This window comes from Myxocyprinus asiaticus, chromosome 1, assembly GCF_019703515.2.
Source record: "Myxocyprinus asiaticus isolate MX2 ecotype Aquarium Trade chromosome 1, UBuf_Myxa_2, whole genome shotgun sequence".
Lineage (NCBI taxonomy): Eukaryota > Metazoa > Chordata > Actinopteri > Cypriniformes > Catostomidae > Myxocyprinus > Myxocyprinus asiaticus.
Window position 1 is genome coordinate 31,300,762 of NC_059344.1, and position 27,007 is coordinate 31,327,768.

The 27,007-nt window shown below is 37.7% G+C and overlaps 1 protein-coding gene across 2 annotated transcripts in view; it reads left to right on the forward strand.

Annotated features, from left to right (window-relative positions):
- The first annotated feature begins 3,505 nt into the window (after nt 1-3,505).
- The window catches only part of LOC127443782 (D-glucuronyl C5-epimerase B-like), a 90,007-nt gene continuing 66,505 nt past the window's right edge, over nt 3,506-27,007 (forward strand). For both annotated transcript variants that reach the window (XM_051702673.1, XM_051702683.1), the window contains exon 1: nt 3,506-3,641. The gene's annotated coding sequence lies outside the window, so the exon portion shown is untranslated. The remainder of the gene's footprint in view (nt 3,642-27,007) is intronic.

The following is a 27,007-nucleotide window of genomic DNA, read 5'->3' on the forward strand; positions in this document are numbered from 1 at the left end:
ATCGAGATCATGAGGCTGCTCGGAAGAAGCTGAGCTGCTCATGCTCCTGCAAGTCACTCACAAGAAAAGTTCACCGGTCAACACATCACAAGAGAAGTTCCCCGAACCGGTCAATGTGGAAAACCTAAGCAGCAGAGACTCCATGTATGCTTAAAATGTCCGTTTAAATATACATTTATTTGATACCTTTTGGAAATGTTGATAAAGTTATGTGCAATGGTCTGGAACCTTTTCACACTTCCAGGTTTTGGAACATGAAAGTAAATGATTGCAGGGTAAACTTCGATAGCGGTGAATGGAACTGAATTGTAGACCATGCCATATATAATATTTGCTTACCCATTTTCTCCAACATCAAAAGAGATACGCTACTATTACATTCCCACAACTTGTCAAATGAACAAAAAAATAGAGACCTATGGATTACGACAGTCAATAGAGAGATGACAAATTTACTGTCACTCTTTCAGCAGCTGTATTAGAAACCTCATTGCATCTGTAGTAACTTGTTTTTTATTATTATTATTCCACAGTAATATAATACAAAGTGTAATGTTATAAATTTACAATGAATAATTAAAAAAATTGCAAATAAATAAAAGTTGCTTTATGTTGCTAAACAAGGCAGAAACGTGTCATCACAGTCATTTTGATTTGAAGGATCACAACCAGGTATGCATTGTCCAGAGCACTTCAGGACAAGTAAGTACAGCATTTTTTTTATTACTATTTATCTTTTGATTACTTTGTTGTGGCTTAATTTCAAACACATGTTAACGAACATAAGTCTTGTTATATATAGTGTCACTTTATTACTTAAAATGTGCCCTCACTTTGAAAATATAATTAAAGGGATGGTTCACCCAAAAATGAAAATTCTCTCATTGTTTACTCACCTTCATGATATCCCAGGTGTTTATGACTTTCTTTCTTCACCAGAAAACATTTGAAGAAAAATAAAAAAAGTTTAGCTCAGTAGGTCCTTAAAATGCAAGTGAATGGAGATTTCTCTTTTGAAGCTCCATATATCACAGTCAGCATAAACTTCATCCATACGACACCAGCTGTTAAAATAATGTCTTCTGAAGCGACACAATCACTTCTGGTGTGAAAAGATCAATATTTAAGTACTTTTTTTTACTCTACATCATGCTTCCGGTCAGAAGCGGTACACGCGTGTGACGTAATCGCATTGGCATTTGAAACAAGTGAGAACTGAGTCACAGCCAGAAGAGCAGTGCTGTTTACAAGTGAGAAGGAGGAATGCTGCACAGTAGCTTGGTTGGTTTTGGTTTGACCTGTATTGATCTGTTTCTTTACTTACAATGGTGCGTTTGTGTGCTTATCCTGAATATCTCAACCGAGAGGGGAATGTGAGATTACGTCTGTAACATGGCAATGCGAAAACGTCATACGAGAGACCGCTTGGACTCTCGTGAAGCTTACCGCAAGCAATGATTTAAAGTTAAAAATACTTAAATATTTATATTTTTCACACCAAAAGTGATCATATCACTTTAGAAGACATTAATTTAGCCACTGGAGTCTATGCTGAATATTTGTGAATTTTGGAGTAATCTCCATTCACTTGCATTTTAGGACCTACTGAGCTAAGATTATTTCTGTTTTTCTTCAAATGTGTTCTGCTGAAGAAAGAAAGTCATACATACCTGGGATATCACGAGAATGAGTAAACAGGGTTGCCAACTCTCACGTGTTTAACTTGAGACACGCTTTCGGGCTCTGTCTCATGCTCTCACGTCACCCAAGTAAATCTCACACCCAATGAAAAGACAACATCATTCAACGTAAAGTAAAAAAAATTAGCTACAAATGTGCTGCTCATATGATTTTTTCCCCCTGTTGGCATGGCGATTGGAATTTTGGGCCGGCGAAGCAAATTTAGTTACATTAATTTTGCATTCTGCCCTTTATAAGTGAAACACGCATCTTGTTTAATGTGAGTGCCGTGTGGACCAGCGCATCGCACACACATCAGAGTGCAGGATAGCGCACATCTTTGGAGTGACTCATCTTCACTGGATATCGTGAAGCAGATGTGATCAATTTGAAACCTACAGAGAATATTCTACTTTAAAGTGCTATAGAGGAAGTCAGATCTCTCAAACAGCTAGACAGCTGCACTGACATATCAGAATGCCTACTGATGATGAAAAGAGGACACAACAATGTGCCATGCATCAACATAAATTACAAGGCTTTTCAAACTACACATCACAATTACTAAAACACATCATGTTTTCTCTGTAGTAACAATAGCTGGTATTGTAACAGAAATCGTATAGTTTCATATGAAATCTATAAAGGGCAATATAAGTCTTTTTTACAACTGTGAAATGTGTAGGTCTAGTTAAATGTGTTTAACTACAACTGTATTATCCGTGTAGACTATTAATGTTCTAATAACAAATAATAGTTAATTTTTTAGATTGACTAGCTGGCTTAAGCATATTAATGAGGCTTAAAAACTGCTAGATGGGAACACCAAGTTGCAAATAAACCATGGCCTTAAATGCCACTGGTAAAACATGGAAGAACTATGGTAAACTTTGACTAGGGCAAGTACAATTAAAGAAGAGGTTTAAAGTCAGGAAAAACCTTTGTTGTGCAAGTATGTGTGCCTTTTGAAATTGTCAATGCCATGTTAATTGATGTAAGTGTGCACAAAAACTGATAATTATTTTCATTGTAGGGTTAGATTAGGTCGTGTTTGCACATTTAAGATGCCTAAAAATACAAATAATGCGTGTTGTTTAATCAGCCCTTGTCATCGAAAATTTCACTCCAACAAGGAAGCCAAAGTTGGCAACCCTGCCTGGAGTAAATAATGAGAGAATTTTTCATTTTTGGGTGAACTATCCCTTTAAGGTATGATATGCTGCAAGGCTTAGTTGTGCCAGAGCCAAACTAACTTGACCCAACCCCCCCCCCCCCCCCCCCCCCCAAAAAAAAATTCCATAATAGGCAGGCTAACAAACAGCCTTTTCATGCAAGCACATTTTCCTTTGTGTTCCAAGAAGAAAAGAAAGTTATACAGGTTTGAAACAAAATGAGGGTAAGAGACCTAACAAAGGAGATCTCAAATCATTGAAGCCTGCACAATCTGTCCCATTGTTCAGGCAAGATTATGCACTCTGGTCTGGCATACATGATTGCAAATTCTGCAATCATAGAAATGACGGAACATTTTCATTCGGGTATTCTTCTGTTTGGTTTGGCAGAAACTTTTCGGCATTTGACAGCCATACTCGAGTACCCTCTCACATTTGTAAACAAATTGGTTGATTGGGCTTTGTGAACGGCTCTCTCAGACGCCAATCAAAGTGAACTGACCAATAATATCGAGGACGTCTTGTCTTCTGTATTTTCATTGGACAACATACTTTGACTATGATTGGTCAGCTCTGTGTCGTCACTAGTCTTGTGGTCTCGCGATATTTGAAGCATATGTGCTCTCGCTGCAGCGCTGGAACGAGCTGAGACGAGAAAGGGTGCGCGACTGATGGGAGTCTGGAGTCAACGTCTCTCTCAAGCGAAGTGCAACCTGTGTTCTTGAGGCTGTTTACGTTACCTTTGAACTTTTAAAGGCCCGAGGAACAGCGTACTTAAATGTTTCAATGGTGAGTGAAGACTGTTTCTCTGTGCCTGCCTTTGCGAGTGTTTTTGATCATTTCTGCAGTGCTAACATGTCGACGAGTTGAGCATCGGGACTGCTAGCAGCTAGTCTCAGTCGTTCTAGCTCTTTTAACTCTTCATTACTAAAAATAAATAAACGATTAACTCCCGTGTCCTTAGCAACACCACTGTGTTGACATGTTTGTCAGCATGTCATTGCGGCAGTAGGGGATTTAAAGAAGTTCCTTTACCCTTGCTAGTAATGAGTAAACTGCGTGTGCATGTGTAAAACTCAGAGTTAAAGCTCAGATTTGCGTGATAGCAGTTCAGTAATATTACAGAACAACAGAAATGACTTTGTGCACTGCCTGTATATATTTCTCAGTGTCGTGCGTGGACGTGGCGTGTTCGGACAGCAGAGCGCCCATTGATAATGAATCTTTGCAGGATTTCCTCCTGCTGGGACATGCTTATTTTTGGGTATATAAGGAATTGTTCACAAGATTCATTGCCGAGATCATGGCACACATGCTTTTCACCGAGGATATAGCAGTATGGATGGACTATTTGGCAGAGTATACAGCGCTGTGAAAAAGTATTTGCCCCCATCCTGATTTCTTCTGTTTTTGTTTAAATCTCATACTAAATTGTTAAATTCATACAAAATCTAACACAAAACAAAGGCAATTTGAGTAAACACAAAGTACAGTTTTTAAATGATAATGTTATTTATTGAAACAAAAAAAAAAAGTTATCCAATACCAACTGGGCCTGTGTGAAAAAAGTCTCCAATGAACCACAGTGAGAGCCATTATCTCCAAATGGAGAAAACTTGGCACAGTAGTGAACCTTCCCAGAAGTGGCCGACCTTCCAAAATTCCTCCAAGAGCACAGCGACGACTCATCCATGAAGTCACAAAAAAGCCAAGGACAGCATCCAAGGAACTGCAAGCGTCTCTCGCATCCAAAAAGTGTCACTGTTCATGACTACACTATTAGAAAGACACTGGCCAAAAATGCCATCCATGGAAGTGTGGCGAGATGAAAACCACTGCTGACCCAGAAGAACATTAAGGCTCATCTGAATTTTGCCAAAACACTCCTTGATGATCCTCAAAGCTTTTGGGAGAATGTTCTGTGGACTGATGAGTCGAAAGTAGAACTGTTTGGAAGACATGGGTCCTGTTACATCTGCTGTAAATCAAACACAGAATTCAGCAAAAAGAACATCATACCTACGGTCAAGCATGGTGGTGGAAGTGTGATGGTGTGGGCATGCTTTGCTGCTTTAGGGCCAGGGTGACTTGCAGTAATTTAGGGAAATATGAATTCTGCTCTCTACCAGAAAATCCTCAAGGAGAGCGTTAGGTCATCAGTCCATGAGTTGAAGCTCAAGCAACTGGATTATGCAGCAAGACTATGATCCAAAGCATAGGAATAAAGCCACCTCTGAATGGCTTAAAAGAAGCTAAATTAAAGTTTTGGAGTGGCCTAGTCAAAGTCCTGACTTGAACCTGATTAAGATGCTGTGGCAGGACCTTAAATGGGCAGTTCATGCTCAAACCCTCCAATGTGGCTGAACTAAACAGTTCTGCAAAGAAGAATGGGCCAAAATTCCACCACAGTGTTGTGAAAGATTGATCTCCTGTTATCGGAAGCGTTTGCTTGCCGTTTTTGCTGCTAAAGGTGGCACAACCAGCTATTAAGTTAAAGGGGGCAGTTAGATTTTCACATGGGTGAAATAGGTGTTTGATAGCGTTTTTGCTTCAATAAAGAAAATTATATATTTGAAAACTGTATTTTGTGTTTACTCAGGTTGCCTTTGTTTTATGTTATATCTTGTTTGAAGATCTAAAAGAGTTTAGTATGAAAAATACACAGAAATGGAAGAAATCAGGATAAGGCAAATATTTTTCACAGCACTGTATTTGGTAACACTTTGCAAAAAGGTTCGATTTGGTTACATTAGTAAATTCATTAGGTATCATGAACTGACAATGGGCAATCGTTATTTACAGCATTTATTAATTTTGTTTAATGTTAAGTAATAAATTGCAAATTTTAGTTAATGTTCATAATGCATTATTGTTAAAATTGTATATGTTGTAATCAACATTAACCAGGATTAATAAGTGCTGTAAAATTATTTTTTTATTGTAAATTCATGTAACTAATGTAGTTAATTTAGTTAACGAATGTTTACAAATACAGTCTTATTGTAAAGTGTTACTGGACATGTCGGTTTTATCCACCACTTAAATATAAAGGTCTTTGATATGTTTTGGGGTTTACATTTACATATACATCATGAAATTAACCTTCAGAATAGTGACAGAGTATTACAACTAGGCCTAAATAAGTAACTTGTATCTTAACTAGTGTTTCAGTAGCCTTCTATAGCTATGTTTCCATCCAAGTTGTGAATTTAATTTATGCAACAAAAAAAAAAAACAATATCGCAAATAAAGCCGCACTTCCATCCCATGTGTTCAAAAGAACAAAATCATCAATTCAGGATAAATTGTAGCTTCTGTGATTCTCTTATTAATAAAATACTCTCGGTTTAGAGCACGCACACAAAACACTCTAAAGAACTTGTCTCATGTCTGGGAGCACCATGTGTGTGTGTTCCTCCATCCTTATGTCTTTACTGTGCAGGTCTATAAGATATTTTTCAAAAGTGTCAATAAACCTGCTCTTCAGCACAGTTCAAATATGTATTTGACTTAGTTGCTCTGCGAACTCTTTGCAGGCTTTGGATTTTCAGGACAATGTTATTTCAGGATGACCAGAGCAACATTTCAGTTGCGACGATTGGTCCGCTGGTTAGTCCAGTTATGAATTAAATATTCAGTCATATTACTTTTTTGATGTGCATCTTGCATTCCTAATAAAGTCAATAGGAGTTTATTTGGTAAATGTGTTTCTATCATAGTTTAAAGGTGCAGTATGTAAGATTCAGAAACCCTTGTTTTTAATGACACTTGTGGCCGTTAAGTGAACTGCAGCCAGCTACCTGTTGCTCGTGCTCACGCTCGTGCACACACTCCATAGGGACGAGAGCGAGTGAGCATCGGCCAAAACAATGACATAACGTACAAAGAGACTGAACATGATCCACCGGCGTCATGCTGACAGATGAGGTAGCATAATTAAAATTACACAGTTATGATTGTTTTACTACAAACTTTGAGACTAAAATAAATCTACTTATCAGCTAACATAGCATACTGATACACACACACAGCTACATACTACCGAACTATACCAGACAGTTTACTGTTGCACTGCACTGTTATGTTGCACTATTGTATGTTTTGTATGTCATATGTTGTACTACGATCAAGAAACCAGCGTATTTGCTTAAATTTATCGTGTATACCTGACTTTTAGTGTAAAGAGAAGATCGTTGAAATTATTTGAAAGTTATGAAGCAAGGTAGCTTGCAATTCATCAGCGTTAGCAGGCAAGATCAAGTTAACTAAAATTACACAGATCAGTCCCTATGGCACTATATTTCACATGCTTAGCAGTTATATAAGTTTACCTGTCCAATAAGAAGAACACCAATTCAGGGTCGGTTTTGATCGCCAAAACCGAACGAAGGTCCCTCCAGGAATCAAATGCCCTGACAATGTTCACTCTAGTTTTTGCTCTACTACGATCACGTTCCCACTTAGCCAGACTGGATTCAGTAGATAAATGTTTTTTTTTTTTTTTTTTTGCTTACTGAGTTTTTGTAGGAGTCGGTGTTGTGCTGGGAGCCGGCTGCTTGCTGGATCTCTAAGATAACATTACCTAGTGTTGCAGTTTGTTGCCGCTGTTGAATAGCGGAAGAGAAGCTATTACTGAGGCATGTTTCTCGGGAGCACGCATAAATGTCACATCCTTTAATATGATCGTGCCTGGTAACGTGCATGTAAAATGTCTAGAAATAGCATTTTAGTTCAGCGTAAAGCTGACAATTTACACAAGGTTTATTTCTATTTCTTCTGCTCCAAACTTACTTAAAACTTAATTCTCTGTCTGCCTATGAATGTAACACATCATAAGAAAGTGTTTCACCGCTGTTGAAATGCACTTTGTATCGCATCATTTATATGTATATATGTTTTCCATCTGAAAGGACTAAATATAAAATGAAACAAATGACAATAAAATGCAAAGTAATCTCTTCAGTAATCAAAATACTTTTTGAATGTAACTGTATTCTAATTACAAAAGAATTAAATTGTATCTGTAGTGGAATACAGTTACTTATATTTTGTATTTTAAATACGTAATCCCTTTACATGTATTCCTTTACTCCCCAACCCTGGTGGTTACGCAAAACCGCCACCGCATTCAAGATATGTGCACATCATTCTATTCATGTAACATGTACGCGATACACATTCTGTCGGAGAAATGGAGGAGGAAGGTGGAACGACTTTATGTGAGACTGAGAGAATTGAAGAAACAGGGTTTTTCAGGTACTGACCATTTACCACCCAAGCAAAATTTTGGGCCACCGAAGCAAATTCAATTACATTTAATCTCGCGTTCTGAACATGCTTATCATCAGAAACGCAGCTGTGTTTCAAGTGATCTCTGAAGCATGAAAGTGCGTGCGAGTCCAACATGCTTCCATATTGGGCTCCATAGACGCTTGCGCTAATCTATCTGGTTTCTCTCTATTGCGGCACAAACATCAAAACTTGCGTGACCCATTTTTATTCTACTGAGTTGAGCCTTTTACCTTAAAACGCTATGGAGGAAGTCAAACATCTCAAACGGTGAGAGAGCCTGACATTGTAACCAACACTGACAAGATAAACAGCTAAAACAATGTGTCATGTGCCAACAATTATATGTCATCTGTCATGCAGATTTTTTATATCTACACATCACCCGTAATTCACTTAAAATTAAGTTCGAATGATTTTAGATATTAGAAAACAAATTGGCTTTGCTTTCAGATATTCAGATATTGTCTACAGAGATGAATTAAACCATTAAGAGCCTAATGAAGTGTTTAATAATAATAATACTAGTCAACAACATCAGACTGAAATTTGGAATTTAGCATTGTGGTAAGGTTGATTACCACTTTTTGAATACCACCATATTTTTTTTCTCTATGTCAGAGATATGTCAAATGTCCAAATAAAGAGAAAATTATACAGGGCTCCAGACTAAAAAAATGACTTTGGAGCCATTGAACATGGAGTCAAATGGCTGTTTTTAGTCTCCAAATCACAGAATTGCTCGATTTAGATAATCCATTAATCAGAGGTTTAATAAACAGTGTATATATATAGTTAAGAAGATAAGTTAGCGTTCCCTTTTGTCTCAGTGTTCACACTTTCATAATTTATAAAATTATAAGAGATAAAATAAAATTTTTTTTTGTACTGCTTTTTAGAATCTACATTACAGATAATTACATAAAGTATAGTATGCATATAGTAGTGTGTTGTCTTCTTGAGCATCAATGAATGTTTGCACCTTGTGTAATAGTTGTGTACAAGTCCCTCAAGTCCCCGGATGGCCCAGACACAGAGACTACAAGAGTGCAAATTGAATGAAATCCCAGATGCAGTTTATTGTGCTACTCCAATACCAATCAATAATTACCAGAAGAAAAAAATAAAGTGGTACACAATACAGGACTTTTAATTATAAAGAAGTGAAATGTTTGTGCTCCCTGTTGTGAGCTCACTGACGGCTGATTCAGAGAAAGTGAATCTGATTCAAACTGCTAACCTGAGCTCCTGAGTTCAAACCCTCAGTTCTTTTTGGGTGATTCATGAAAGAGATCCGGTTCAAAAGAGTCATTTGTTCACGACACTCTCGCGCTGGGTTTGTTGTTGCGTGTGGTGCAGCGAGCTCATCATCACAACAGAATGGGTGAAAAGTGGCGTGAGACACCTGGTGCGTGCTCTAAAAATGTATTCAGTAACTCACAAGATGTTATCTGACAGAACAGCATATGAACGCACAGTCGCACACAAGACACAACTAGATTTTAAATTATTTTTGCAATCAGTTATTTTTGGTCACATTTGTGACCATTTTTGTCATAGTCTGGATTCCTGTTATATAAGAGGAAGTAGTTTTCATTTATAAAGTGTTTAATTCAATGACTGGATTTTTCCAAAAATAGGCATTACAATATGGTTATTTAATATATAAACCAATTTTTTTTTTTAATTTTTTTGGTTGAAAATGTAAACTATATCATGATGTATATCGTTATCTTGATATAAGATTAATGATATTGTGATAAAACAGGGTTTTTCCTGGCTCAAAGTGAGGCAGAGGTGGGACCATCCTGATCATGTGCACACACACACTTGTACCATGCCTTCCACTGGCTGAAGCAAACACTTATAAGCAACATATTTTAGGTGTTCTAATAATTAAGATGATTGAAGAAAATGACAATTATCAACTTATAGCATATTTAATTAAAAAAGCTAACCTGTTCAACATTAAATTAAATACAACATAACAGCTAATGTGTTCATTTATAGTTAACAAGCAGCAAACTTGATTAACCTCTTAAACCGATAATAAGATCATCTCTGATCTCAGGTATGTGGGTGGTATGGTGGGAAGGGATGATGTGTAGAGACCAATTGGCCACTGTTTTACAGCTTGAATTGGACTGATTGCTTAGATTGACAGGTCTTGATTTACCATTCGCACAACTGAAACAGTGCTGGATCTTATTACTTGTTACTTATTCTGTGTAATTATGTTTCTGGTTTATTGTGGCATTTACAAATGTAAGTAGCTCTTAGGTTCAGTAAAACCCTCAGATCACTTGTTTGGGGAGTTTTTTGGACTTTTGATCAAAAAGGCTACCTTGGTTCCAAATGCCATAACTTGCTTTGAGATAACAATAAAACATTTTGCCCAGATACAGTTGACATGATTATAGTTATCAAGCATGAATAATTAACAAAATTAATAAACTGCATCACTTTCTTAGCAATGTTGTAACATAAGAGCCTCCAAACATGAGCAAAATCTATTTTCTTCAAATTTTGAAAGGTATTCTGTCAAATAATACCATGCAATTGATCCTACCTTGCTTTTTGTAGAGTTATAAGCCCTTACTTTTATGTATGCCACTTAGATGTGAAATTATTAAAAAATGCCTTCAGGGTGTAAGGAGTTCAAATCAAAGTTTTTTTTATTTACAGTTTACAGAGTCATCTACACAGTGCACAACCAGAGGCAGAACATTTCAGCCTCCTATTTTTCATTTTATAAAATCTTTCACAAACTGTGCAACAATAATATGTGAACGAGATGTACATGTTTGCATTTTTGAGAAAATCAAGATTATGCATGGTTAGTAATTTTTAAGTCACTGAAATAAGGCCATGAAAACACATAATAGAAACTCCAGTTTTCGCTCACAAAATTAACTTTTGTGAGACACTTTTTGTGTTAGGCCGTATCGGATCACGCTCTTCTTCTGAGGTAAATTCACAGCATCTCTTCTTCCAAAAATGATAATGAGTTCAAACGGGAAAGACTGTACCTCTCATTGGTTTCATACGGATTACACAATCAGAGAATATTTGTTTTCTATTTAAATTAGTTCATTTAAAAGTAGACAATTCAAGCTTTCTATAGACATATTTCTCATATCTGCGAGGCAAGTATACGCTGAGTTTCGGTTCATTTACGTGACACGCTCCAGACAGAAGTTCACGGAGACCGAGACGGCAGAACGCGCATCCTGTATGATTTCCTTATTTTACAAAACCACAACATTTTGCTGTTATTGTGAGTGTACACAAATAAAAGTAAACCCTTTATAGTTTCAAATGATGTCTTACTCTTATCTGTATGACCAAAAATGACGGAGGATTTCTTTCTGCTGTTATCTGGGAAAATGTCAAGTGATCACGCCGGCGCCTCTGGTGACCACAGCGGATTGACTATTTTATGCTGTCAATATAAAAAACAACTCAAACAGGAGCAATTCAAATACTGAATTTTGGGGGCATTTCCAACCATGCACAATGCTATTTTGAGCCAACGCCTGATTAGCTTGCTTGTTGTTAAGCTTAATGGAGGGCTATTGCCTAACTTCTGCTGGCTCTATGGAGATTTTTTTTATAGTGGTTTAATTTCACAGGAGTGGCAAACAATGTCGAAGTTTAGGGCAAACATTATCCTTACCTGGCTGTCACAAATGAAGGCTGGTCAGGTAGACCTTGATGTTGTGTGGAGGCTGTGACAAAGAATGTCAAAGGGGCAGGGGCTCGTGTGGTCTCGCAGAATTACAACTTAAATGCAGATGTCGGGCATACGTTTAATTGTGATTGATGCCAAGGGCCAAATTTAAATAAAAACTAAAATATACATTAAAAAATAAGAAATGACTTGCAAAAAGGGCACTTATCTAGTGAAAGAGGGCGGGTGCTTGAGCACCACTTGGGGTCTATCTGTGCACGTGACTGCCTGCCTGAGATTCGTTGACAGTCGAAATTTGATGGAGGCGGCCACCTCATAATTCTCTATGCAGGAAAAACCTTGTATAAGATTTTGCTCATATCGCCCACCCCTAACTAACAGTTTAATTTTTGCACTGATATACCTTGACCAGTAACAAATTTGCAGTGTTATGGGCTTTATTAGTTAAGTGCTATCTGAAATGGTTACAAGAATCGGGTATAGTTTCAGGAGTCAAGTGTAGGATGGAGCGGAGTCCTCATATTTGAGCGGCATGGAATCGGTTCACTGAAAACTTTCCAACTGACAGCCATATATGCAAAAATAGTAGGCTAAGTCCAGTCCAGTATAATTTATGGAGCAATTTTCTAGTCCTGGTTTTGCCAGCTCTGCTGTCTCCAGAAAGAAACAAATGGCTATTCTGTACTGCTCTTCTTCAGATAGAGATTTTTGTCTCCTCTGGAGTCACCACTTAGGTGCCACAGGTTAAAGGGTTAGTACACCCCAAAATGATCTGCCTTATAATAGGCTACTTATTTGAACTAGTCTCTATGGCATTGTCACGTTTCACTGTCTTTGATCAGATTTATAATGTGGAACACATTTGCATAGAAGCAAATTAAAACAATCTAAATCTAAAAAGTTGGTCTCTCCCGATAACAAAAGAAAAAAGGTGCATTGGGAATTTCATTTTTGATTTTGGCCGAGGGGAAATTTGGAGCACAAAAGATTAAAATAGGCAAGTAAATTGACAATAGCTTTGACTTAATATGAGGCCTGGTTTTTAATTGACAAGAGCTCAGACTTAATATGAGGCCTGGTTTTCAAAAGGCCTGTGAGAATAGGTCTGTGATCAGCTTTTGTGGCAGCATTGTAAAGTGGGTGGAGGAAGGAGGCCTTCAGCTGTTCACAACAATAAAACACTGTCATAGTCATCATGTGGGTAAGTGTCTACATAAAGTCACTGCACATTGCATTCAGGCTCCTGCTCTTCAACATGAAGCCAGTATCCACCTCACTTGTAGTGATCTAAAAGTATTTATGTAGATTCAGTAGGTCTTTGTGTGTGTGTGTGTGTGCGTGCGTGCGTGCGTGCGTGTGTGCGCGCGCAATGCATTGTGTTGAGCTGACTGAGTCCAGTACTAATGTGATTCTGTTGTAAGCACTAGAGGTGGGAATCTTTAGGCACCTCACGATTCGATCCAATTCCTGATACATCTAAAAAAAAAAATTCTTATAGATTATTCTGCTGTGCAAAGGCACAGTAACTTCACATTTTGACCAAAATCGTGTTTCTAAAGGCCCCAAACTAGCGGTTTCTGGGCGTAAAAGTTGCACTTGAACACACCACAAAGACTACAGCCAACTAGCACGCACGTTCTGCGCCTGCTTGAGAGGAAATAACTAACCATACCAGCAGGTGGCAGTAGTCTGTATTCCCTATTCAAAAGGAGAAAGCAGAAGAGCTAGGACTGCGGATATACAAACCGTATACAAAGCAGCGCTTGCTTACCATTTTCGCACCAAGGTTTTTGTCTAGGTAGTCCGCTACAGTGGCGGGTAAATGTACAAAATTACCCGCCATGCGCATGATATACGCTACCCACAATTGGCGGTTGCTAATTTCATACCCTGTGCTGATATTTAATATATTTGGCCTCTTCTCAGCTCCATGGTTTTGTAATTTTTCGATATTGTCGTTCATCGTCTGTCAATGAATGTCACAATCGGCGACAAGAAATACAGTGAAATATAGAGAGAGCGCAAGAGAAATGCATTAAGCAGGAGACAAAAATAATAAAAGAATAAATAAAAACATCACCCACGTTTCCTGAACCACTGTCTCATGATTATTTTCAGCTGTTTTTTTCCCTGTTCTATGCAAATAGTTGCAATAATGCGCGTGAGTGTCTTTCATGTTGTTTTGTTGACGTTATCACAAATAAACTCTCTCGTTGCTATGTACTTGAGTTTGTGAATGAATTTTGGGACGGTAGTTTCAGTCGGGGACGAATGGTTGTGTGGTTGATGCACACAGTCTGCGATCAGTTGTGAAGTGTGTGTTTGGCTTTAGTATATGCGCACATCTCACTCTGATTCTGGCGTGTGCATTAGCGCTACTGCAGTGTAACCTGAACTCAGAATCGATTCTGAATATTTGATAATTGATGCGGTGGTCAATCCATTTTTTTCTCCCACTTCTTGTAAACTAATAGCCATGGCCTCCTAGGGGGACTAATTACAGTAAAATGTGGAAAGTCAGTCCCGCTTGGCCCTTGGCTGGATATTTCCTAGAGCCCTGTGCCACAGGGGACACTCTGGTCATTTGGATCACTTGGATGCTCTTGATTACTGCAGAGACGGCCAAGAAGCAGTGCTGGCAGGCCCTTTGCCAACATCACTAATCCACCGCTGCTGCACTCTCGCCCTACACTGTGAGGTTTAAAGAAAACTTGAGTAAAGGCTTGCTGTTCTGAACAGGGACAGTAAACGCAATGCATATAAAGGACGCTAATGGGTTTCGGGCATTCAAGATCAATAAAACCTGGAGACCGAAAAGGTTTATGGCTTTCTTGTAATCAATACGATAACTGTGTTGCTGGCTTTGAAATGTACATACTTTTTTCCTGTTGAGGAGGCTGCACTTGTTTATGCTCTTTTAGGCAGTTTGTTTCCCATGAAGGATGTCTGCTATTTCTACAGCTTCTTTTAGTTTAAATGTTAACTTTAAACATTAAGAATAGTTTTAACTTAATTAAATGTTACTGTTTTACAGTTGCCAAGCTAAAAAGTGTTTTTTCCTCATATGCAGTATTTACATGTTGTGCGATGTTTGTTCATACTAGGGCTTCACGATATATTATATTTATCGAAATATCACAAATTTACATACAGTGATATGCATATCGCAAGGGCTTATGATAATACTTTAAAAAGCACTGTTTATGGCAGTGCAGATTGCTGAGAATAGACTGGCCGCGCGACTCACTTGGTGTGTGTGCGCAGTGTGCATAGGCGCAGATCCAAAGCAGGAGAAGAGCATGAGATATTACCCATTCATTTTCTTCATGTTATTTCAACATGAAAAGATTTAGCGATTACATGAGAGTTGACACATTTTAGTAAGTTGTGTTTTATCTTTCAACATACCTTCTGAAATTTTTTCGTGCTATAAGTTGGAGAGAGTGAGTTGCACCCTGCTCCTTTTGAATGGGTAGGTACCGCAATCCATCACACATAGCATTGAATAGCATCAAAACAACATTGAATTTTGTGACAAAGTTTCAATAACTTGAGAGCTGGGACTAAAATAGTGCTTCCGAGTCTGACTTAAATGATGGAAGCGTGTCACATGCTTCTGTGTCGACCATTCTGGCTACCGATGGAATTCACAGTGGTCATTATCACAGCTGTGTACATCCCGCCACAAGCCGACACAGACCGGGCAATCAAGGAACTGTATGGGATTATAAGCAAGCAGGAAACCGCGCACCCTGAGGCCGCGTTCATTGTGACCCGGGACTTTTAACAAAGCCAATTTTAAATCAGTTGCACCAAAATACCACCAACACATCAGTTTTAACACACGAGGGGACCGGGTTTTGGACCATTGCTTCTCTCCCTTCCGGGATGGCTACAAATCCCTCCCCCGCCCACCATTTGGCAAATCGGACCACTCCTCCATTCTGCTTCTGCCCGCTTACAGGCAGAAACTGAAGCAGGAAGCACCCACCCTCAGAACGATCCAGTGTCGGTCGGACCAGTCAGACACTACGCTACAAGACTGTTTTGATCACGCGGACTGGGAGATGTTCCGGTCCGCCTCCGATGACGACATCAAGGTTTACGCTGATAGCGTAACGTGTTTCATCAACTGCACCCAAAAATTTCACACACTATTGCACTTGTGTATATGGTTCTGTAAAAATAAAAGTGGTTTGATTAGATTTGACATTTAACACTATATTATATGCAGTCTATGAGCAATTTGGAACAAAAGACCACTATGATTATGATCTCTGGGATACAAGTCCTTTTTTTTTCTTCAGTATATTTGGGTGGTGAGGATTCCAATGTTCCGCTTGCTTTGATGTCAACATAGGATTATTACAGGATTATCACATTGCATATTGAATATTGCATTATTACTACTTATCGCTGATCTCATATTTTCTCCATATTGTGCAGCCCTTGTACATACTGAGGATACCTACAGATTTGCACCAATTTTAATGGAGAAACTTCATGTCTTTCTTTCTCTTACTCTAGTGAGCAATGTCAATAACCGTTGTCTTGAGTCTTGATCTCAGTTCCATATCCCCTTTCAACAACATCACACAGGAAGTCGGCATGTTTCTTCAGAGTGTTTCAGTACCCTAGGTTATCAGTGGCGAGCACTATTTCAGAGGTTGCATTTTTCCCTCTAACATTACATTTTAACACTGGTTGGGTTTGGTTTTGGGGGTACAGTTGATAAAATATGCATTCCTCTTCACTCTATTTAAACTTTGTACAGCTAAAAAAAAAAAAAAAAAATAGGTCTCTTCACACTGAAAAAATAAAAAAATCTGTTAAATTTACAGATTGGCAGCTTTTGTTGCCAGAAAATCACCATAAAAAAATAAATAAAGTGACCTTGTTTCATGCTTTACAGGATGTAATTTTTATGCCTGTATATTTAACTCTTCACAGTAGTTTTACGGTAGCTTATATTATGAATTGTTATAAACTTGATATACTAACCTTCTGGAGCTATAAAAGTCTGCTTTTCACTTTAAAATGTTTTAATCGCCGTAGTAACAACAAAAGTCCACATGATGACTTTTAAGTTAATCAAGAGTGACCCTTCCAGGAGCAATCATTTTTACACATGTAGAGACAGTGCACAGTGCACAGTCACTCACATAAGCACAAAACAAAGTTAGGGTAACACATGACACTAAAATAATGCAATAAACAGTGACTTAACTACATAAAATATATCACGGAACACCCCAGTGTACATAACTGATATTAAAAATAAGAAGTAACAACTATTTCCATAAAATATAATGAAATGTGATTGGTCACACAGGAACTTCTAGGAACACCTGATTATTGTTTTTCACCGTAATTTTAACAATAATTTACTGTAAAAAGTATATGTATTCTTAATTCTTAACCTGTTAAACATAATATACATTTTTACCTTTTATACAGTAAAATTTTACTTTTACACCTAAAAAAAAAAATCTATTATAATTTTTACATTATTGTACCATAAAATTACATGTATTGTCTTGTAAATATATTATTTTTACCGTACATGTTAAGGTAACTACCTGTTAACAGATTAATGCTGTTTTTTTTATTATAGCATTTTCAATTTTTTTTTTACCGTTACTGTTACGGACAGTCTTTCTAGTGACAACTCACTTTTGGCACCTCTCCATGGGCATTACCCCTGGAAAATGTAGCTCACACTTGCCCAACAACACTTACCATTTTGGCCACTGGGGGCAATGTTTTAAATTTCGGTAAGCACAGACCGATTTTAGCTAAAGAAAAGTCCTAACCAGACATGACATGATAAGATTCTAGTGACACGCAATTGGTCTGTCCACACCAGGTGTGACAACACCACGATATTCATTCAATAAAATGAGGATAATTGACAAAATGTAGAAACGGAGCAATCACAGATGAAGCAGTCTGTTTATTGAACGCAACTAATTTTCTCACTGACTTTGCTGACTTTAACATACTGCAATCAGAATAATTTTAGACCCATTTGGTGATTGCGCTGGCCGGTGCCACATCACAGAAATAGAAACCATTCCAAAAATAGAAAGCCCTGTTGCTGTCACTCCTGGTGTGTCACAGCTGATTAGGGCAAATACTCTGATTAACATGGAAAAGATACCTTTTATCGTGTATCGTTGCGTTACGTCTGGTTAGGACATGGTGTTTGGCTCTCAGCCTCAGAACAGTATTACCTTTCAGGCTAGCAGCCACTGCTGGAAAATGTCTGGCTATTTGTTAAGTTTAATATCATATGGTTGGTCTGTATGTCAGATACATTTAATTAAGGCATTTTAGTGTGGTGCTGCCTTGTTCTTACCATTCAGGTCTGTTTTTTTGTTGGTTCTCTTTGCAATGCTGTCAACTGTAGACCACAAATTGGTAGTAAGATTTCTGGCTAAATTGCCACTCAAGTTTTGAAAATTTGAAAAAGGTCCTTCATTCTTCTTCTTTTTTATGAACATGTTCCTGCAAGTTTTCTCCTCAGCATTTCGGCTTTGTAACCACAATAAATAAAAACAAAATGTTATGAGTTGAACTTGCAGTGAGACTAGAAATCTCAATTTTTAAATTAAAAAAAACAAAAACAAATGGGGAATTTGTGTCTGTGTCAGTGTCATGGTCCTTGGAGGTAATAAAGGTATCATTGTTTATCCTGGCAGTTGAGTCCCTTGCTGTGTCACTGGCGGGATCTTCCAGCTGAGGTCCGTTTCAAAAACACACCCATTCATGTAATCAGTAATGCCTGACTGTCCTAAACGCAGTAGTCTAAATAACATAATAACACAATAACAACATCATAATAACAATACACTTTACGTTTATTGTCTTTGGTACTGAATGAACAAAGAGGGTGGGGCAGTCTAGCTTTTATTATTTGGCAAAGTATCCACCAGCCAGACTTCATAAATGCTTGCCAGTTTTGTGAGGTTCTTACAGTTATGGTTGTGATCAGACTACACACACTTGGTTCTGATGGAGAGGAGTTCTCTTTGGCCTGCTATGTGTCCTGCTGTCCAATAAGCTGTCAAGCTATTGACATGACTGTTGGACATGTCAAACCCCACCTGCTCTGCTCTGCCACCCAGCTGAGATCAGGTCTGGAAGGCCCTGCACGCTTCCCAAACCCCTGATTTTTCAGACTCTTTAGTGCTCCATTCAGATTTTAAAACCGAATGCTTAATCAAGGCATCACTTATTGTTGACTGTGTTGAATGTGAGTTACTCTCACATACTAAATCAAGGTAAATATTAGTGAAACCCCTCAAAGATGCAGTAGAGAAGCAGTGACATGAGAATGCAAGCTTAACTGGCATTCTGTGAGCAAGTGAAGTTTTTTTTATATGGACACTTTTTTGAACTGGTGTTCAATCTTACTGTTAAATGCTGTCTGTTTATGGTCCTTGTTACAATTTTGTAGATTCTTATGTTTATGTGATCGTCATTTTAGGCACTCATTATGCATAGAATGGGGCAAGAGCACTGATCTATAATCTAGAACTTGAACGCTGATTGCAACAGTAAACTGCTAGCAAGAGGTGAAGCCACCGGAAGTGTTCAAATGATCATATTGGTTTTCTCAAATCACCATATGGTCTCAGTGACTGACAGCCGATACTGCCGCCCTTTTTTATTATCTCCAACCTCTGGAAACGGCTGTTGCCTTTCATCCACTAGTGACAATTGTGATTACATTTTATTTGCTCGTTATGGATAATATTTGTTGCAAGAGAAGACGCGGAAATTGCAGTGCCAGAGCACCCACCTCCCTTAGCTTTGCCGCACATCAATACAGCACAGCAGAGCTTTTCCAAGATCTTCAGCAAATATTGTGCTGTTGATAATCTTGAACTTTAAAATCCATCAAAAGCTTGTCACATGAGAGGTTCTGTGTCCCAAGTCTCATGATCTGCAAAAGCCCTGTGACTGATGAGCCATTTTTTTTATTTTTATGTATTTAACAGTGAGATTGCTAAACTGATGGCCTAATCTTGGAGACATGCCAAAACATCATTGTTTTGTGTATTGACAAGACTAGTTCTCCTGTTGTACTTACCTCATCCCCCCCGGAATCTACGCCCTCGTATAGAAGTGTATTTTTTCACTTGAATATAATATTTAACATATTTAATTTTTTTTTAAATATCTAAAAATCCTTAAAACAAGATACATTTACGTGAAAAGCAACATATAAGATATTAAGACTTTATATTTTGTGAAAATACAAATAGAAATACACACATCCTTGGACATTACACACACATTAAAAAAATAGCTAACATATCACAGAAAAGAATGGGAGTTAATCCCTGAATTCAAGGGGTGGCTGAAGCCCTATGTGGACAATGACACAAGGGCTTACTGTCAGTCCCTGACTGAAAATGGAACATCCCAGAAGAAAATGTTCCCAGACAGGAGACTTGAATGGCGCAGGGGGTGTCTCTATCTGCAGCTTGTTTTCTCTGCATACCATTTTCAACTACACACTAATTATTTATCATTACATCTTACATCATTTCATCTGTGTAACATAAGTTAACTGGACAGCTAGAAAATTGAGCCATACAGGTGCAAGCGGAGTTTTGAACTGTGCCTGTTTGACGCTTTCTTCACCGAACTGTATGCTCAAGTTGTGTCATTAACTTGAGATGAACCATGGTACAAATTCTTACTGAACCGTGGGCAGTAAACCGTACAGGTTTTTTTTTTTTTTTAAACCGAGAACCGTTACACCCCTAATATAAAATGTTTTTAAAAAATGTCTTTACTGTGTCTTTACTGGATGGCCGAGACACAGAGACTACTAGAGTTTAAATTGAACGAAATCCCAGATGCAGTTTATTGTGCTACTCCAATCCCAAACAATAATAACTATAAAAAAAATAAGGTTTGGTACATAATGCAATTTTAATTATAAAGATTATTATTATTTAGAAACGTATGCACTCCCAGTTGTGACCTCACTGATGGCTAATTTGCTGAGAAAGTGACTCTAATTCAGTCTGCCAACCTGAGCTCCAGAGTCCTTTTCAGGTGATTCATTAAAAAGACCTGGTTCAAAAGAGTCATTTGTTCACGAATCGGACATTGTGGCTCATGCTGTGTTTGTTGTTGTGTGTAGCGAGTTCTTCTCAACAGAAAGGATGAAAAGTGGGCCGAGACACACTGGTGCGTGCTCTAAATATCTATTCAATAACTTACAAGATGATATCTGACGAAACCGCATATGAACGCTCACAACCCAACTGTCGGCATTGGCGTCTAGATTTTAAATTATTGTAGCAATCATTTATTTTTGGTGCATTTGCGACCATTTAATCACAGTCTGGAGCCCTCCATCATACAGATCATTGGCCTGAGATTCTCCCAGATATTCGTCCACCTAATTGGTTGAATAGCTATTATATCTTATTTGGTAATGAGTTGTTCAATGTCAGCAATAAGAACCTCTAATGATTGTGTTCATGTGAATTGAATCCTTTTATATCTGTCTTTTTGTACACAAGTTCGTTCCACAGGGGTGTTTCACAAGGGCAGTCTGAAAAAAAAAAAAAATTCAAAGTGTGCTGCTCAGTCATCTGTACTTATTTTCCCATCTCTCTGCATGCATAATAGCTGGTCTTTAAGCATCCTTTGTGCTTCTTTTGCTCCTTGGGCTGATGGAGTGCTTTGAGGTCAAGAGAACCACTTTTTAGCAGGCCTTCTACCTAAGAGAGTACTTGAAATGCTCATTTAGCCAACATTCAGAGCTATGCTTAAATGCATGCCTCTAAGTTGTTGAGACGGCCTAATTAAAAAAAGCTTTCTGGAGCAGGAGTGTGAGATAGCCATGAATGGGTGGTCAGAGGAAAGATACTACCTATTTCCTTCTGGAAAATACTTTGCAACTATGACGTCCTTGTAAAAGAACCAGACTTTCTCAGAAAACCAGCAGCTATAATGAAAGGAAATGGTGTTGTCATTTCATTCTGATGTTTACTTTAAAAAAAAAAAAAAAAGCCAGTTGCTGAGAAAATTGTGGATATTCGACAGGAAGTGTTTTCAAAGTAGAGAGGCTTGAAATGAACCCTGCTGTGCATCTTGTCTTCAGATTTTTCATTGACGTGCACACACAGAAAATTGCAATGCTCACATACACAGGTGTGGAAGACCTAATACTTACATTTTCTACCTTCCTTTTGAAGGGGAGCAACAGCTTGAATATCTGTTAAGACAGTGGCTGCCCTGAAAACCCTCTGACTGAAACATGTCATTTTCACAGAAGACAGAAAGTTAGATTTCCCTTCAGCTACAGTAGTTGATATTAAAGAACGCTCAGAAATCTGAACAAAGGTCTCTGTGGTGCCACGATGATATGACTCATGTCGGTTGATGTTTAGTTTGGTCTGCCGTGTTTGTGCTCTCTTGGTAAGTGCCTTTAAAAATCCAGCTGTGATTGAATCATATCAGATTCTTTTTTTAAAAACAAAAGCTTTATATTGTTGTTTTTCATTACTAGGGTTGGTAACCGAGAACTGTTTCTTGTTCAGAACCAGTTCCATTCTTTAAATACTGGAATCGAACGATCTTTGTGACTTTCGGTTCCGTTAACCGTTCTCCAGCGTGCAATTTTCCGGCGATGCGCCTGGAACAGCGTCCTGAAATACTCTGACAGTGCTTCCAGCTGCACATCACTGCAGCAGCGCTGCCCTCTACTGCGTAAAACACACAGCTCTAGCAGTGCCGGCTCTTTTGAATCTACAGGGCGAAACATACATGCTTCCGGTATAGTTCGATTCCCGAAATAATTATTCAAGGAGCCAGTTCTTTTGAATCTACAGCACTAAATACAGATGGTGCTTCCGATATAGTACGGTCTTGAAAGAGCCATTCTAATGGGCCAGTTCTTTTGAATCTACAGCTTGAAACAAACAGAGCTTCCATTTATAGTCTGGTATACAAGTAATCTCATACTGATGTGCAAGTTATGAATGTCCAACTCAAAATTAAATAAGAACTGTTGAAGTCTCACAAGCCTAAAGTACAACATTAGGCTACATGACACAGTGATGACCTGTGTCTCTATTAAATCAAGCAGGACAGTTACTGACTGGTTGTTCATATGACAATGTATAATTAAATATACACAAGTTTTGTTGTAATAAGTGGAATTTTATAAAATAATAAATGAATTAATGAAATATGCCATCACATTTCTTGTTGGTTTAGATTTATTTAAAATATAGTTAGGATCTGTTATTGGATTTATTGTATTTATGTATCTAAAATGTCTGAAAACACACCTTTTAAAAGAACTGTATTACATTTATTTCAGATTGGTTATATCTGCTCTGTGGAAATCTGAAGCGATCTCATTATTTGGTAACAGACAGCAGAGGGTAGTAAACACAATAGAGTTGCAATGGAGTAAATGCAATAAGAATTGCATTTCTCATGTCCAGACCATTTTTTTAATAAGGGGTACTAAAAGAATTACTGGAATCATTACTGGAACCGGAATCGTAAAATTCCTTACGATTCCCAACCCTATTCATTTACGTGTGCAGTTAAAATCGTGCTACAGTGGGTTTTTGCTTAGTCAAGACTGTCTTCATATATCTGTTCCAAATATTTGAAGTAAGGATGTCAGCAGAAAAGAGGTGCAGACATTTCCATCTCCTGATCCATCCAAAAATGTACTTTCCACGCATTTGCAATAATACCTTTACCTTGTTTGTTTGCGTTCAACTTCCAGGTTAAATAAATGTTGCGCATCACCTCTGTCTTTCGGAGCATATGCACAACGCCTAATCAAATTGTAGTCCGATTAACGTTCATTCATGCTGGATGAAGCCAAGCTACAATGGCATCACCTAGGTCTGTTAGTCCGACATCGCAAACATTAGACTGGTACGGTTTTGGGGCTTTTAAAAAGACAAATGATTGTTTTAGTCTGACTGAAATCGAGTTTTCAAAGAGCATATATTGACTGTTTTATTAACAGTTAAATATGTCAAGAGCAGGGTAAGTTTTGGACTTTTGTATGAAGGTAAATTAGTGCCTTAAAGATTTGCATATGTAGAGTAAGATTTGTAAAAGTGTGAATCAGTCAGAGTGTATCAAGTCAGAGTAAACTGGTCAATGAAAACCTAATTTGGTTGGTAACAAGAAGCATGCAGACCTGCCTTCCTCCTCGCATTTGCAAAACTCTTGAGTGAGAAAGTCGTGCCAAAAGTGTGAGTGCAAAGAAAAGGGAAGACAGAACAATGTATTCTGATTATTTCTGGAAAATATTTTCACCACTAACACAAGTAATTTACACTTTTGCAGTAGTTTTATTTTTACACATACAGATGGATTCTGTGCGGTCAATCCATTTAGCTGTTAATGACACCCTTTCTTTACTTGCATATCGCTGTTTGCAGGTTTGCAATGTTTTTTGCCAAATTTACTTTCACAAATCTTACTCTGTGCAGTCAAAATCTTTCTATCACACTTTTAGCTTCATTTACACTTTTACAAATCTTACTCTGTGCAGTCAAAATCTTTCTATCACACTTTTAGCTTCATTTACACTTTTACAAATCTTACTCTTCACATGCAAATTTTTAAGGCACTAATTTATTTCCATAGTTTTGCTCTGCCTGTTTATTCCAGACTGAGAGGGGTTTAAGCACATTTTCACCTCAAAATGACCTGCGTTAGTGTGGTATTTCAGTCACGCTCTGCAATTCTGCACTGTGCTTCTCGTCGTGCTGTACAGCAGGCACACACACGCTCACAGAAACCCATTGCACCTAGCTAGAGCTCTCTCCTCGCAGGCCTGTGTGGAATATTCCAGTTTGTTTGGAGGGCTGGGGGTGGCATGTCCATCGTGAGGCTCTCTTACTGGGGAACAGAGTTGTTTACAAGCCCCGTAAGAGGATTTTTTCACCCTGTTGACTGCCATGATGCAAGGGTAGGGAATTCAGGAATGGGGGGTGGGTGCTTTTTCTAAGAAGGTTTAGAAGACTAGTGTGGTGGAAAAGAAGCTTCCTCAGATCTCCTTTTATTGTCATTTAGCACAGCACTGTTCCAGAGACAAATGGAAAGAAGCATACATGCCATTGATAGTTGATGTACATTTTCTAAATATTCATGAAAGAGGTGTTTTGATGCATCCCTCATTATTATTTCTGTATAATCCGTAATTGTTGAAAAGAGTTTTTGGTGATTCAAAGGCACTAGTGTATGGTGCAGATATAGCCTCATATGTCGATGTATTTGCGCTTGTGCTGGTGGTTTCTGTCACAGTCACTCATGTTTGGCCTGTGAGAACTTGCCATATGCTCTTGTCTGAATGCATACTGAAGGCTTTATATAGACACGCTCTCTGATGTGCCAGCACTGTTTAACTCTGTTTTGTTTGCTAGTTTGTCCTCTCTAATTAATGTCACTGAGTGCTTCTAACTTGTCATAATGGTCATTTGAGCTAGCTCTTAACAGAAAAATCAGGATTAAAGTTAATTCCTAAATGTCACCCTCTGTCACATGCTCCATCTTGTCCATAAGGATGGACTTCCCTTTGAGTTTTTTCATTGTTTGATTATACAAGCTTATCAAGCTGTGGAGATCTTCTTAATGTCTGTCTGTGAACACACCAAGTCTCCATCTGTTAAGAAACGTTTGCGAGCTGTCATTGACATTTAATTTTCCTCTGGTTTTAATGTCCTTGTCTTTTTTTTTTTTTTAGCTGCACGCTTTATATACAAGATGAGAATTATGGATGATTTTTGTGACACATCCATCTTTCCTTGATTGATTTAAGCTGATGTCTAAATCTATAAATTAAGAGAAAGATTATAGTAAAACCACCTTGAAGGTATTATAAAATGTTTAACAAGAAATGTTGTCAATGAATATGTGAATTCTTGCCATGCTTCATATTAATGTGCAGTTATATTTAATATCGCCATGGGGCTCCTCTTTCCACCTTCTTTTATCTGCCTCTTATTTCATTCTAAAATGCATTGTAACTGGAGAGTCAATTTGTCACACAACCAAAATTTCAGTTGTCGATATCAAGACCAGTAAAATTTCACGAACCAATTTTGATATCACTGCTAGTAAGCACACTCCTTTATTTTAAAAAGCCCTTTTTTTCAGTATCTAACAGCAGCATAAAGTATTCAAGTAAACATTCAAGAAAAAAAAAATATTCAAAAAAAAAAAATAGTTTTATACTATATTTATTGGCATAGTGTTTATTACATGATAATGCCATAATACTGATTTAAAGTCTTTGTGAACTTTTATAACGAGCACTGTTTTCTTCGATGTGTTGATGTATTACCTACTGAAACAGGAAGTTGGGGCAGGACAAATTGAATGGCTCACCAGAGTGCTCTGCGTAGGCATCACCTGTGCTGATTAGTGCACATGTTCATGTTCAGGCAGATGTAGGTGGAGCAGGGCCCTATAAAAACATTCCGTGTTTTCCGTTTTATTTTTTTCTGAATTACATTTTGTCATTTAAAAAACCTGTCAAATCAAATAAACTCATAGAATTTTAATCAAATAAAAATAGAACAACACTTTTCAAAATACCATTGCTTTATTTTTATCAAAGGAAGTGCTTCTATACCGATCCTCAATCGAAACCCAATATTTTTTCTGGTCAAATATAGTGCTTCACAATACAGTATCACAGTATTAACGAAAGCAGTGATTAAACTCTTGCTTGTGAGATATTGCTTAAATATAATGCAATTATATTATTATTATTATTATTATTATTTATATATTATTAATATCATTATTCAATGTAGTAATGGTAGTAGTAATATTAAATTTTACTATACAGAAGTAATATATTTGTTGCAATTTTTCAATTTCACCCGTCTAGTTAAATGGAGCTTTTATTGGAGATGTTTTTGTTGACTTCACTTTTCGCCTTATGTAGTCTGCATGTGCTAAGTGCTTCACAGTAAATAAAGTGCTCTGCTCTTTGTCATTAATATACTCACAGAGCACTCGTGATGTTAATGATGCAGTTGGTGTTTAAGCAGTGGCTTCTCACGTTCACTTACTGTTGAAGTGCACAGCTCATGCAAACCGTATATTTGTTTAATTAAATCTCAGCCTTTTGTGGTTTATTCATCACACTAGAACGTATCAC